Source organism: Ursus maritimus, unplaced genomic scaffold (genome assembly GCF_017311325.1).
Source record: "Ursus maritimus isolate PB19 unplaced genomic scaffold, ASM1731132v1 scaffold_11, whole genome shotgun sequence".
Taxonomy (NCBI): Eukaryota; Metazoa; Chordata; class Mammalia; order Carnivora; family Ursidae; genus Ursus; species Ursus maritimus.
The window spans coordinates 48,335,713-48,348,825 of NW_024423453.1; the positions used below are offsets into that span (position 1 = coordinate 48,335,713).

At 37.1% G+C, this 13,113-nt stretch overlaps 1 pseudogene; it reads right to left on the reverse strand.

The window, feature by feature from the left end:
• Positions 1-10,960: 10,960 nt before the first annotated feature.
• LOC103658069 lies at positions 10,961-12,824 on the reverse strand (annotated as a pseudogene).
• Positions 12,825-13,113: the final 289 nt, after the last annotated feature.

A 13,113-nucleotide genomic window follows, 5' to 3' on the forward strand; every position in this document is an offset into this window, starting at 1 on the left:
AAGAGAGATGGAGCACCATAATATTTACATGAAAAGAAAATTGGAATTAAATTACTTCTTCAAGGTCAGAGAAAAAATTAATTATTGACGTAAGACTTAAGATTTTGATTTCATTCTCAATGTTTCACTCAGGAAAAAAATCATTATTGTGGTGTGAACCTATGTAAGTATAATTCTGGACTTTGTTTAGGTTGCACTTTCAAAAGATACAGGTTAATAAAGTATACAACCCTAAAATTATACAGTACATTTTTCATTTATATAAGGGTCAGATTATAAAGTCAGCAAGTTATGCAAATATCACAGTTAAATTACCTTTGAACCACCTCTCTGGAAGGTGCTACCAAAGATACATGTAGATTTCCTCTTAAGAATCCAACATAATCAGTTTTGCTATCAGAAAATATTATTCTTCTTAATACTAAGTAAAACACTAGGCTTAATTTTAGGGACTGTGAAAAATGTGTAGCATTAAACAAGAGAATCATGCTCAGTGTGGCATATTCAACTGTAAGGATCAAGGGGAACTGCCATGGACTGAAGAAGGTAGGGAAGGGTGATTGTAAGGAAACTATTCTAACTAGATTCCAAGGAGATGTGGGGCAAACAAAATGTTTCACTTTTGTCAGAGTGCTACCAAACTTTGACATTAAAACAGAGTAGGAAACAATTGAGGTTTTATACACTCTTAAAGACTGAGTGTATGCTACAGTGACAGTAGAGACTAGCTGGGATCCATAGGCACACACAGAGTCCACACTCACTCAGCAGCTATTTCCAAGAGCCTTGACTGAGAACTCGCAATTCCGGTTTAAGGAAAGGGCAGGAGACCTGACAGCCATCTTCCAGTAGAACACTGAAACAAAATCCTGTCTATTCCTTAGTTTCTTCTCTCATGTAATCATAAAGCCATAAGCTACCATTGGAAAAACAAGAAATATTCCTGTTCTGGATCACTGACAAAGATACACTGCTGCTGAGGGAGGGATAGAGGCAAGATCCATGTGCTCCTGAAGGAGAAGAAGGAAGGCCTCTGCCCACCCCAGGTCTTTCAGCAAATAACTAGCTAGTAAGGTACTTAGCCTGTGAGAGTCACAGAAAACTGTATTTTAAGGCAAAAGTTCATCAGAAAGATTAGAAGAAAAAGCTACCTGACTCAGTGAGAGGCAGAAAAACCAATCAGACCAATCATCCTGTACTGATATAAATCAGAAGTCTATTACCCCTAGGAGAGGGCCAGGACACACAATCCCACAAAGGACCTCCACAGACATGAAACAAAATTTCATGTTCCAGGGTTCTGAAGGATGTGCAGGAACAAACCCAACCCAACACCAGGCACACAGGGTTTCCTAGAACTGAGCTAGAGAGGATAATTCAGAAAATTAGAAATAAAAGAAAGAAAGTGTGGTGTTGGGAAGGGGACAGAGAACAGAGAGAAAAGCCCTCTGGGTCTTCAGACTTCACATAAATCAGAAGGTAGCAGCAGAGGTTATCCAGTATTAGACATATCAGAAAGACTTTTAACTTACATAGTCATTATTAAGATGTTAAAGGATAGAGTGAAAAAGTTGGAAATAGATGTGGAAGATGGGAAATTTCAGTGAAACATTTTAAACCATAACAAAGGGTTAAATATGAATGCTGAATTATCAATAATCCACTACATAAAGCATATTTATAGAAGACAGTTCAGGGGGTGCTTCTGGGAAGATGGCAGAGGAGTAGGGGACTCTACTTCAACCAGTCCCCTGAATCGAGCTGGATATCTACCAAACCATTCTGAACACCCACAAAATCAGCCCGAGATATAAGAATATATATCTGGATCTCTACAAACAGAATATCTCTGGTGGTCTCAATGTATCAAGCACTGAGCCATGATTCTGTGGGCAGATATTGAAAGATAAACAGAAGGGGGAGGGAGCCACCATAAGCTGGCACTGGGAAAGTGATACAACACCGGAGTGCAAAATCATCCTGCACTGTGGACCAGGCACAGACTCACGGACTGGTAGCAGGGGGGAAGGGACTTTAGTCCAGCCCCCAGGATCCAGGAGCTGTGGGTACGTGCATGGGAACCAGGCTGGCTTGAAGTTTTAGAAGCACAAGGGGAGAGATGCGCCTGGCCCTGGGATCGACCTCTGGGAGTGTTGCTGTGGGGTACACAACTGGGAAGGCTGTGGTTTTTAGCAGCCCAGACAGAAATGCAGATATTGTGTCCTGGAGAGCCCAGTGAAGAGCATACTGTGATATCTCTGTTCTAAGACAGAGGTTTGGATGCAGTCACTTCTGCTCTGACTATCGGAAGAGACACAGAAAGCTGCAAGGGAAAGCCACCAGAGAACAAAAGCCCAAAAAACTGGTTTTCACTGAACCCACACCCCCTCAACAGGGGGCAGGCAACTCTGCCCAAGCAGGGTTGCCTGAATAACATTGCAGCAGTACCCTCCCCCAGAAGACAGGCTGGAAGAACAAGAGGATGACAACTCTAGGGTCCCTATAAAACAGGTGCAACTTGCTTGGGTTGTGGTTAATACTTTGGACTCTGTACATTCCCTCAACCACCCCCCAAGAGAATGACTAAGAGGAGGAACCCCCAACAAAGAAAATAATCAGAGACTGTGGCCTCTGTCACAGACCTAAGGGATATGGATATAAGCAACATGTCAGAAATAGACTTCAGAGTAACAGTTATGAAGTCGATATCTAGGTTTGAGAAAAATATTAGTGACAATATAGAATTTCTAAGGGCAAAAGTGAGATCTAATCAGGCCAAACTTAAATATGCTATGATTGAAATGCAATCTAAACTGGATACTCTGACTGCCAGGGCAAATAAGGCAGAAGAATGAATTAATGAGCTAGAAGATATGATAGAAAAGAAGGAAACCAAGGAGGCCTGGGAAAAACAGATTAAAGCCCAAGAGATCAAACAGAGAGATTAATGATGCCATGAAAAGTTCCAATTGTAGAATTATTGGGATCCCAGAGAGGGTAGAGAGAAAGAGAGCTCTAGAAGATATATTTCAGCAAATTGTAGCTGAGAACTTCCCTAATCTGGGGAATGAAATGACCGTTCATGTCCAAGAGGCAGAGAGGACCCCTCCCAAGATCAAGGAGAACAGACCAACACCCCGACATACAATAGTACAATTCACAAATCTTAGATCCAAGGAAACAACCCTGAAAGCAGCTAGGAGGAAGAGATTTCTTATGTACAGAGGGAGGAACATCAGAATAATGTCAGACCTGTCCACAGAGACCTGGCAAGCCAGAAAGGGATGGCAAGATACATTCAGGGTACTATATGAAAAGAACATGAAGCCAAGGATACTTTATCCAGCAAGGCTGTCATTCAGAATGGAGGGAGAGAAAAGGAGCTTCCAAGACTGGCAGAAACTGAAAGAATATGTGACCACCAAGCCGGCCCTGCAAGAACTATTAAGGGGGGTTATAGAAGAAGAAAGATCCTGAGAGTAATATAGACCAGAAATTTATAGAGACTATCTATAGAAACAAGGACTTCACAGGCAACATGACAACATTAAAATCATATCTCTCAATAATCACTCTCGATGTGAATGGCCCAAATGCTCCCATGAAATGGCACAGGGTGCGGATTGGATAAAAAGTCATGACTCATCCCTATGCTAACTACAAGAGACTCATTTTGAACATAAAGATACATCCAGACTGAAAGTGAGGGGATGGAGAACCATTTTTTTATGCCAACACACCTCAAAAGAAAGCTGGGGTAGCAATTCTCATATCAGACAAATTAGATTATAAGCAAAAGACTGTAGTTAGAGATACAGAAGGACACTATATCATTCTTAAACAGTCTATCCAACAAGAAGATCTAACAATTGTAAATATCTATGCCCCCAATATGGGAGCAGCCAACTACATAAGCCAACTGTTAACCAAAATAAAGAAACATATTGATAGTAATATTTTAATAGTAGGAGACCTCAACTCTCCACTCTCAGCAATAGACAGATCATCTAAGCAGAAGATCAACAAAGAAACAAAAGCTGTGAATGACACACTGGACCAAATGGACTTCATAGATATACACAAAACATTCCACCCTAAAACAATAGAATACTCATTCTTCTCGAAGGCACATGGAACTTTCTCCAGAATAGACCACATACTAGGTCAGAAATCAGGTCTGAACTGATACCAAAAGATAGAGATTATTCCCTGCATATTTTCAGACCATAAGGCTTTGAAACTGGAAATCAATCACAAGAAAAAATTTGGAAGGAACTGAAAAACTTGGAAGCTAAAGACAATCCTGCTAAAGAATGTTTAGGTCAACCAAAATATTAAAGAAGAATTGAAACAATTCATGGAAACCAATGAGAATGAAATCACATCAGTCAAAAACCTATGGGATACTGCAAAGGGGGTTTTAAGGGGGAAATACATAGCCATTCAAGCCTCACTCAAAAAAGTAGAAAAATCCTGAATACACAAGCTAACCTTACACCTAAAGGAACTGGAGAAAGAACATCAAATCAAACCTAAGCCAAGCAGGAGAAGAGAAATAATAAAGATTAGAGCAAAGATCAATGAATTAGTAGAGCAGATCAATGAAACTAGAGCTTGTTCTTTGAAAGAATTAATAAGATTGATAAACCACTGGCCAGACATATCCAAGAGAAAAGAGAAGGGACCCAAATTAATAAAATTATGAATGAAAAGGGAGAGATCATGATTAACACCAAGAAAAAAGAAACAATTTTTAGAAATTATTATCAGCAACTTTATGTCAATAAATTAAACAACCTGAAAGAAATGGATGCCTTCATGGAAACCTATAAACTACAGTAACAAAATCGAAGCACTGATCAAAAACCTCCCAAAAGACAAGAGTCCAGGGCCTAATGGATTCCCAGGGGAATTCTAGCAAACATTTAAAGAAGAAATAATATCTATTGTCCTGAAGCCGTTTCAAAAAACAGAAACAGAAGGAAAACTTCCAAACGTGTTCGATGAGGCCAGTATTATCTTGATCCCCAAACCAGGTAAAGACCCTGTCAAAAGGAGAATTACAGACCAATATCCCTGATGAATATGGGTGCCAAAATTCTCAACAAGGTCCTAGCCAATAGGATCCAAAAGTACATTAAAAGGATTATCCATCATGACCAGGTGGGATTTATTCCTGGGGTGCAGGGGTGGTTCAACACTTGCAAATCAATCCCTTTGATAGAACATATTAATAAAAGAAAATAACCATATGATCCTCTCAATTGATGCAGAAAAAGCATTTGACAAAATACAGCATCCTTTCTTGATTAAAATGCTTCAGAGTGTAGGAATAGAGGAAATATTCCTCAATTTCATAGAAAAAACATCTATGAAAAGCCCACAGTGAATATCATTCTCAATGGGGAAAATCTGAGAGCTTTCCCCTTAAGATCAGGAACAGGACAAGTATGCCCACTCTTGCCACTATTGTTCAACATGGTACTAGAAGTCCTAACATCAGCAATCAGACACAAAAAGAAATAAAAGGTATTTGAGTTGGCAAAAAAGAAGTCAAACTCTCTGTTTTCACAGATGACATGATACTTCATGTGGAAAACCCAAAAGACTCCACCCCCAAATTACTAGAACTCATACAGCAGTTCAGTAGTGGCAGGATACAAAATCAGTGCACAGAAATCAGTTGCTTTTCTATTCACTAGCAATGTAACTGTAGAAAGAGAAATTAGGGAATTGATTCCATTTACAATAGCACCAAAAACCATCAGATACCTAGGAATAAATCTAACCAAAGAGGTAAAGGATTTATACACAGAACATCTATGAAAGTAATTGAAGAAGACACAAAAAAATGGAAAACATTCCATGCTCATGGATTGGAAGAATAAACATTGTTAAAATGTCTATGCTGCCCAGAGCAATCTATACATTCAATGCCATCCTGATCAAAATACCAATGGCATTTTTCAAAGAGCTGGAGCAAACAATCCTAAAATTTGTATGGAACCAGAAAATACCCCAAATCACCAAGGAAATGTTGGAAAAAAAAAAAAAAAAGCAAAGTGGGGGGCATTACATTGCCTGATTTCAAGCTGGAAAAATTTTAAACAATTTGAAAAAAAAAAAGATAGGACAAATCTTAAAATATGGGCACTTTAAAATGTCACACTTTCTAACACTTAGAAAAGAATATCTTTATTAAGACAAAGGCAGCTATATGAAACATGCCAATCATTTGTCTTATGCTCAAATTTGTCAGGGTTGTACTTACAGAAAGTTATAAAATCTTCTTCAAAAAAATTAACATGGACAAATTGTTAGTAGTATAAAATAGAACATCAAAAATGGACCAAAATGATTTTCCATCTATGATGTTTTTGTAAGTACAATATTAACAAATGCATTAATTACCCTCTCTACATAACATTCTTCCCTGCTTTGGGAGATATCTCTTTTTACACACCTTTCTATTAATGACAGCCTCCTAGTTGCTATACACATTAACAGTAACAATCTTTGCCTCTCTTCCATTGAATTAACCTTTATATAGACTGGTTATCCTTTATTTTTTTTTAACGATTTTATTTATTTATTTGACAAAAGAGACAGCCAGTGAGAGAGGGAACACAAGCAGGGGGAGTGGGAGAGGAAGAAACAGGCTCCCAGCCGAGGAGCCTGATGTGGGGCTCGATCCCAGACCACCGGGATCACGCCCTGAGCCAAAGGCAGATGCTTAACAACTGAGCAACCCAGGCACCCCTGGTTATCCTTTATTTCCAGGATTTCTAATTGGACATTCCAGTCCATGACCACAGCTTTTAATGATCTTATTCTTCCACCTCCTCAGCACTTAGTGACCTCATGTTTTACCTAAAACAATCTCTGCTTCAATTATTCTTGCTTATCAGAATCCAAAACCACCTCTCCTGTTATGCTCTGAAAATAACAGACTCTCCTGGTTCATTGTAAAACCACTCAGAACGCCATTCTTCACATTCTTCCTTCTATTCTTCAACTACTTTCCAATTCCTAACTCATTGCATTTCAGCTTCTGCTCTACCACATTATTGAAATTAATTTTCTCAGGGTACTCATTTATTTCATAATTATCTCTGCATTGTTCATGTCTCAAGGCATTGTGAAAAAAAAAATCCAGACAAATGGAATATATTCATGAAAATGGATCTAAACAGTGGAGTTGTATGAAAGATGGATAATTTTTCATTTAAAAAAAGCTCATTTAAAATGCTGTTTCCAAATAAGAAACTATATGTTTTAAATTACTAGGGACTGAGTTCTTTTTTTTTTCCTATTGTTTATAAGGAAAGAAAAAAGGGGAATAGCAGTGAAGATTCAATGATCATTGTTCGCAAGGAGTCAAGATCTCAAAATACGCAAAGAATAAAGAACAATCAAATGTGTGAAATCTAATTAAAAGGTTTGAAATAATATATTAACTTAAACAAATAAAAACATATTTAGAGATGGTTTAAGTTGGCCAAATTTTGGAGAAAACTTGGAGAAAGAATGTGCCAACAGAGGAACCAGGGGCAAGTGCAAATTGTATAAATGTGCAAGTATAGGGTGGCACAGCGGTTAAGTGTCTGCCTTCCGCTCAGGGCGTGATCCCGGCGTTATGGGATCGTTATGGGATCGAGCCCTACATCAGGCTCCTCCGCTCTGAGCCCGCTTCTTCCTCTCCCACTCCCCCTGCTTGTGTTCCCTCTCTCGCTGGCTGTCTCTATCTGTGTTAAATAAATAAATAAAATCTTTAAAAAAAAAAAGAAATCTTCCAAAAGAATGCAAGATAAATAATAGCAATATTTAGTTATGGTTCTAGCTGGAAATGTGGTCATTTGGTTGTATACCTTCATGGGTGAAAAGACAATCAATCCACTGTAGAGGTAGGAAAAATGTATTTAAATTTCTATTTTTTCTACATCGGAATTAAAAAAAAGAGTAAGTCCTGCTTATTATTAGCTAAACGTGATATCTAATACATATACATATCTATACTTAAATGTCCATATATGTACTAATATTTGATATCTACATCTGTTTATCATCTATCTTTCCTTAATAATAACTTTAGGGACACCTGGGTGACAGGGTCTTTTAAGTGTCCAACTCTTGGTTTTGGCTCAGGTCATGATCTCAGGGTCCTGGGATCCAGCTCCACACTCAGCACAGAGTCTACTTGAGATTCTCTCTCCCTCTCCCTCTGCCCCTCCCACTTGTGCTGTCTCTTTCTCTCTCTCTCTAAAATAAATCAATAAACTTTAAATAAATTTAATTCTTTAGTGAATAGTGATTGTCATTATCATCCTTATTTATTTTTCCTTAGATTTCAGAGATTCCTAAAAATTTAGTTTATCTATAAGTGGGCACATGTATATATAGATTATATTATGTCATTCTTACATAAATTTAAAAGGATTATTTGAAGAAATAATGACTAAGAACACTAAGAATGAAAACACAACAAACAGCAAGTAAATGAAGAGGCAAGTTTCTACACATGTGTATATTCTCTGTCAGCTTATGGCAAGGGAGAAATAGTAACTACATATTTAACAATAAAGCAATACAAATTTAATATTGGAAGAAAGACCATTACATTTTTTAATTTTTTAAAATTTTTTGAGAGAGAGAGAGTGAGCTTATGCACATAGGATGGGGAAAGGGCAGAGGGAGAGGGAGAAAGAGAGACTTGTAAGCAGGCTGCATGCCCAGCACAGAGAACACAGGGCTTGATCTCACAACCCTGAGATCATTATCTGAGATGAAATTAGGAGTTGGATGTTTAACTGACTGAGCCACCCAGGTACCTCTGGAAGAAAGACTTTAAAAACTCACCTTCTTCTTAATAGTGATAAACTCTTTGTTAGTGTATATTAGCTTAGTATGGAAATTCCATTAATTTTTATTCTAATTCTGTTTGTTTTATAAGATACATATCATTTTAGCAGAGTAGTACAGGCATATGATTTACAATACAGGTGTTTCACATGTGTTTCTAATCGTGAAGACATTTTATGGATAATTGAGTGATATAAAAATTGGGGATATTTTTTTAAAGATTATTTTTATTATTGACAAATATACAAGATTATTTTTTTAAAAAAATGCACAGACAATAGATGAGAAAGTTTAGCCTTGTTCTTCATTTCTGAAAGAGGCAGTTTGAAACTGACAACTAGCACAGCTACAGATCTGATTAGCAGATCTGTTTAACAAAATATATTTAAATATATAATGGAGATTTCATGGAACAATCAAGAATTTTTAAATAATTTAATTGAAATCGAATGCCTGTTGTTTTAAATTTATAGCCTGGCATTTAGAATGTACATTGAACTGAAGGATGGGCAATTCATCAATATTGTTTCTGTCTATAATAAGAGATTTAACTTGAATCCTCTGAATTACAGAGCAGTGAGTCTCACATATTAAGCGAACGGCTTAATCCATAACTTAATCCATAATTAAGGGTAGAGTCATGAAGTCAAAGGAAATATTCATTAAAAGACAAGGAATTGTCATATTGAGAGAAAATCACTGTTGGTATTTTCAACAAGCTCATAGACTTGTTAACAAAAATTGAAGCATAGCATGGCAATTCTTATCCAATATCCACTGCCCTTTCTTCCTATCTTTGTTGGGACAGCAGTGTGCCCAGCTAAATAATGATTTATCAAGGTTCTTTGCAGCTAGCAATGGCTATTCTGTCATTCATAACCAATGAAATATAAGTGGAATACTGCAAGTAATTGGGGAAAACATTTGTAAGATCACTTGGGGTTGAGACAAAACCAATGATTCTAAATTAAAGTCAGGGGAGAATAAAAAATATTTTACTGATGATCATATTTCATAAAAGGTTGTAGATGTATCTGGTACTGTTCTGTTGTTTTTGTTGTTGTTGTTGGGTTTTTTTGTCTTTTCTTGAATAAAGTATCTATAGATTTAGCAGACTTCAGTACATACACAAGACAACATGAATGAAGAAGAAAGTCCATATTCTAAGATTGGCAGAATGGAAAACAAAGAAACTGGTTTGTTAAAAAGATTTTTGACAGCATCCAGTTCCAGCCTGCATTTACCTATATTGTGATGTGAGATATAAAATAAATCCCTTTTCTTTTAGTCCACTGAAAGTTTAGCTTCCATTACTTGCAGCTAGTTATAGTCATAATATGTAACAAAAGCTGGTATCATAGGCACTACATGGGAAGTATTTACATATTCAAAGAATAGTCAGTTTGGTTCTAGCTCTCTAATTTCTATACATTCCTACACAGCACATGTTCTAGTTACATTGAATCATCTTACTCTTCTCATTAGTATCTTCTTTATCACTTACAATCTAGAATAAATGTCATATTCAGTATAAATCTGTTCTTGGCATTTTCTCCAAAGACACAAACAGCATTTTTCTTGGTTGATCATTTTTGTTGTTTTTATTGTTTAAAGTTTATCATATCACACCCTAATTTGGTCTTCTATTCTGAAGTTCCTGAAAGACAATACTTTGTATTTGCATATAACTTTGTTACAGGCTCATCTTAGTTAGTAAGAAAATGTTAAATGAATAAAAGAATGGACTTCCATAATCCTTTTTCCAGAGAGAGCTTTAGGTTATTTTTTTTCTTAACTGTGAATGTGTTTAACTGGAAGAAAGAATTAGGAAAGCGTCCAGAAAAAAAAAAAGTGAGATCAAAAGGACAAAAAATAAAAAAAACAAAAAGTCAATTGCTAAAGGGCTTCTATATACTCTATAAATTTTTGTTTAGCAGTTACCTAGTAATAGTATGACAGACATTTTTATCAGAGCTTTACAAATATTAACTCATCTAATATTTGTAATATTCTTGTGATGTGTGTGCTAATTTCACCAATTTTCAGAAGATGGGATAAAGGAATGAGAAAGGGGATACATAATTTTATATATGGTGTTTTATCAGCCTGTGTCTGCATATCAAAAATACTAAATCAATATGTAATTTGTGCAACTCTTTGCTTGATTAGTTGACTACAAATAGACTCTGATGGAATTTCCTAATGAAGCTGAGATATCAAATATAACCTGTTTTATTTTATTTTATTAATTTTTAAAAATTTCCTAACAGAATCTTTAAATATAAAACAAAGATAAAACACATTTCAGCTAAGCAATCTGCCAGCATGCCTTGTTTTTTTTTTTTTTTTTTTTTTTTTTTACAAGATGCATGCTAGACCATAAGACTACATAGCAGAGTCTTTAGGAGCATTTGGTTGGGAGAAATAGAAAAAGCAGATTTTAGGTAAGCCAGGGAACCCCTAAAGCTGAGCTACATCCTTGAACACTAGAGCAGTCCTTGTCTTTTCAGATCCTCAGATGTCTTCTTATTCATAACATTCCCACTGGAGTCTTCATATTCTTTGGCCGCCATCGTTCTGATGCCTTCTGAAGTTTCATCCTGGCCCACAGGGAGACAGCATCTTCACATTAGCGAAGTGGGCAGTGTTTGGGATGTCCAAACACCTCATGCCATGAGCATGGCCATTCAGTACAGTGCTGCTGGAAGGCCTCCAGACCTCAGTAAGTGTAATTTCCATAAATCTCACAGTTGGTAGTCTAAATCATGAAGCTTATATCTATACAGTAGGAAGTGGGTTTGCCATCCCAGCCAAGGGACAGGTTTTTGAGGTTGTAAATGATCTCATTCTCCTAATTTTCACCTTCACTATCACTGATCTGCTTGTACTTCTCTACTTTTCTACTGCTCACTCTTTCCCTGTCTTGGCCCCTTGTGATGTCCATTTTCATGAGGGAGATGATGCTCTTCCCCAAGAATCTCTACATAGTCACAGATCTAGGCTTCTAGAAAGGCAATGTCTTTGTTCCTCTCAGTGTCTCATTTGACTTTTGACTTGGGATTTTGGCAAGCAGGGAGGTGTCAAGTGAGTCCAGGAACTTTCCTTGGTGCTGTATAGCCTCTGGATTCACTCTTCTGGGGTCCCACCACACTTCAAGCCTAAAGCTAAGAGAGCAGATTGCAATCTGTATAGACCAAGGGAAGCCAACTCCTCCCAAGAAGAGAACATAGACAGGTCAAGATGGGCTCCAGCATGGGTCAGGGCTCCACCTGTCTCTTTTGGACATCCAGGAAAGATTCTATTCTCCTACCTCTCAAAGTCATTATGAATCTTCTTAAAAAGTCCATTCTGATCTTGGAGCAGCTTCACTCGTTCTGTGTAATCTTGAACATAGTCAAGCAGCATCTCCAGGTATCTCTTATTTTTGACATTCTTCCTTTCTTTAGAAATGTCAAATAACTGGTCAAAGATAGACAAGTATGTGATATAATTCAGCTTCTCCCAAAGCCTTCAGGTTAATGTATTTGAGGTTAACAGTCATGGATGGCAAGGTAATGACCATATCCCTCTTCATCTGTGAACTTCACCAAGTTCAGAACCTGTTCACTTGGATTCTCCCAAACCTTCAGAAGCTCCTCAAATTCCACTGGCATTGGCACACAAATCTCATTTCTGGTGAAATTCCTTTATTTGCCGAGTCTACTACAAAATTCAGCTAATTCATTTGGTCTTAAAATGGCATTGAGTTCCTTTCCATCACCTATATCTTAATCCATTCTTATCATCAAACAAATCCCAGAGGTTCCTACTGACTTCCATATACCTCTCTTGCATGGCCCATGTGCAGTGGTCAGAACTGATCTGGTACCAGAGCATGAACTTCTTAGCATCTCTTTGGCCATGGTATCAATAAGTCATTACTTCTTCTCATGATACTGCCACTGCTGCTCCAAAATTGCTTCCATTTGTCCTCCACCTTTGCACCTCAATTTAGACCACTAGCATGGTCAGAAATGACTCTAAACATTCTCTATTTTAATGCAGAGAAATGGAGAAAATGGCGTAGAGAGATAGGAATGTTGGAAGGGATTTATCATGTGATTCTTTCATATACCTTTAAATATCTCCCCACAGATGTCTTGGACCATACTATTGAGAAACTTGATGAAGAAAGCACTAGCATTGAAATTTCTAACTACTGAAGGTTAGAAATAAGGCAGAAGATGCTATCACTGATATTTACTCCTTGATTTT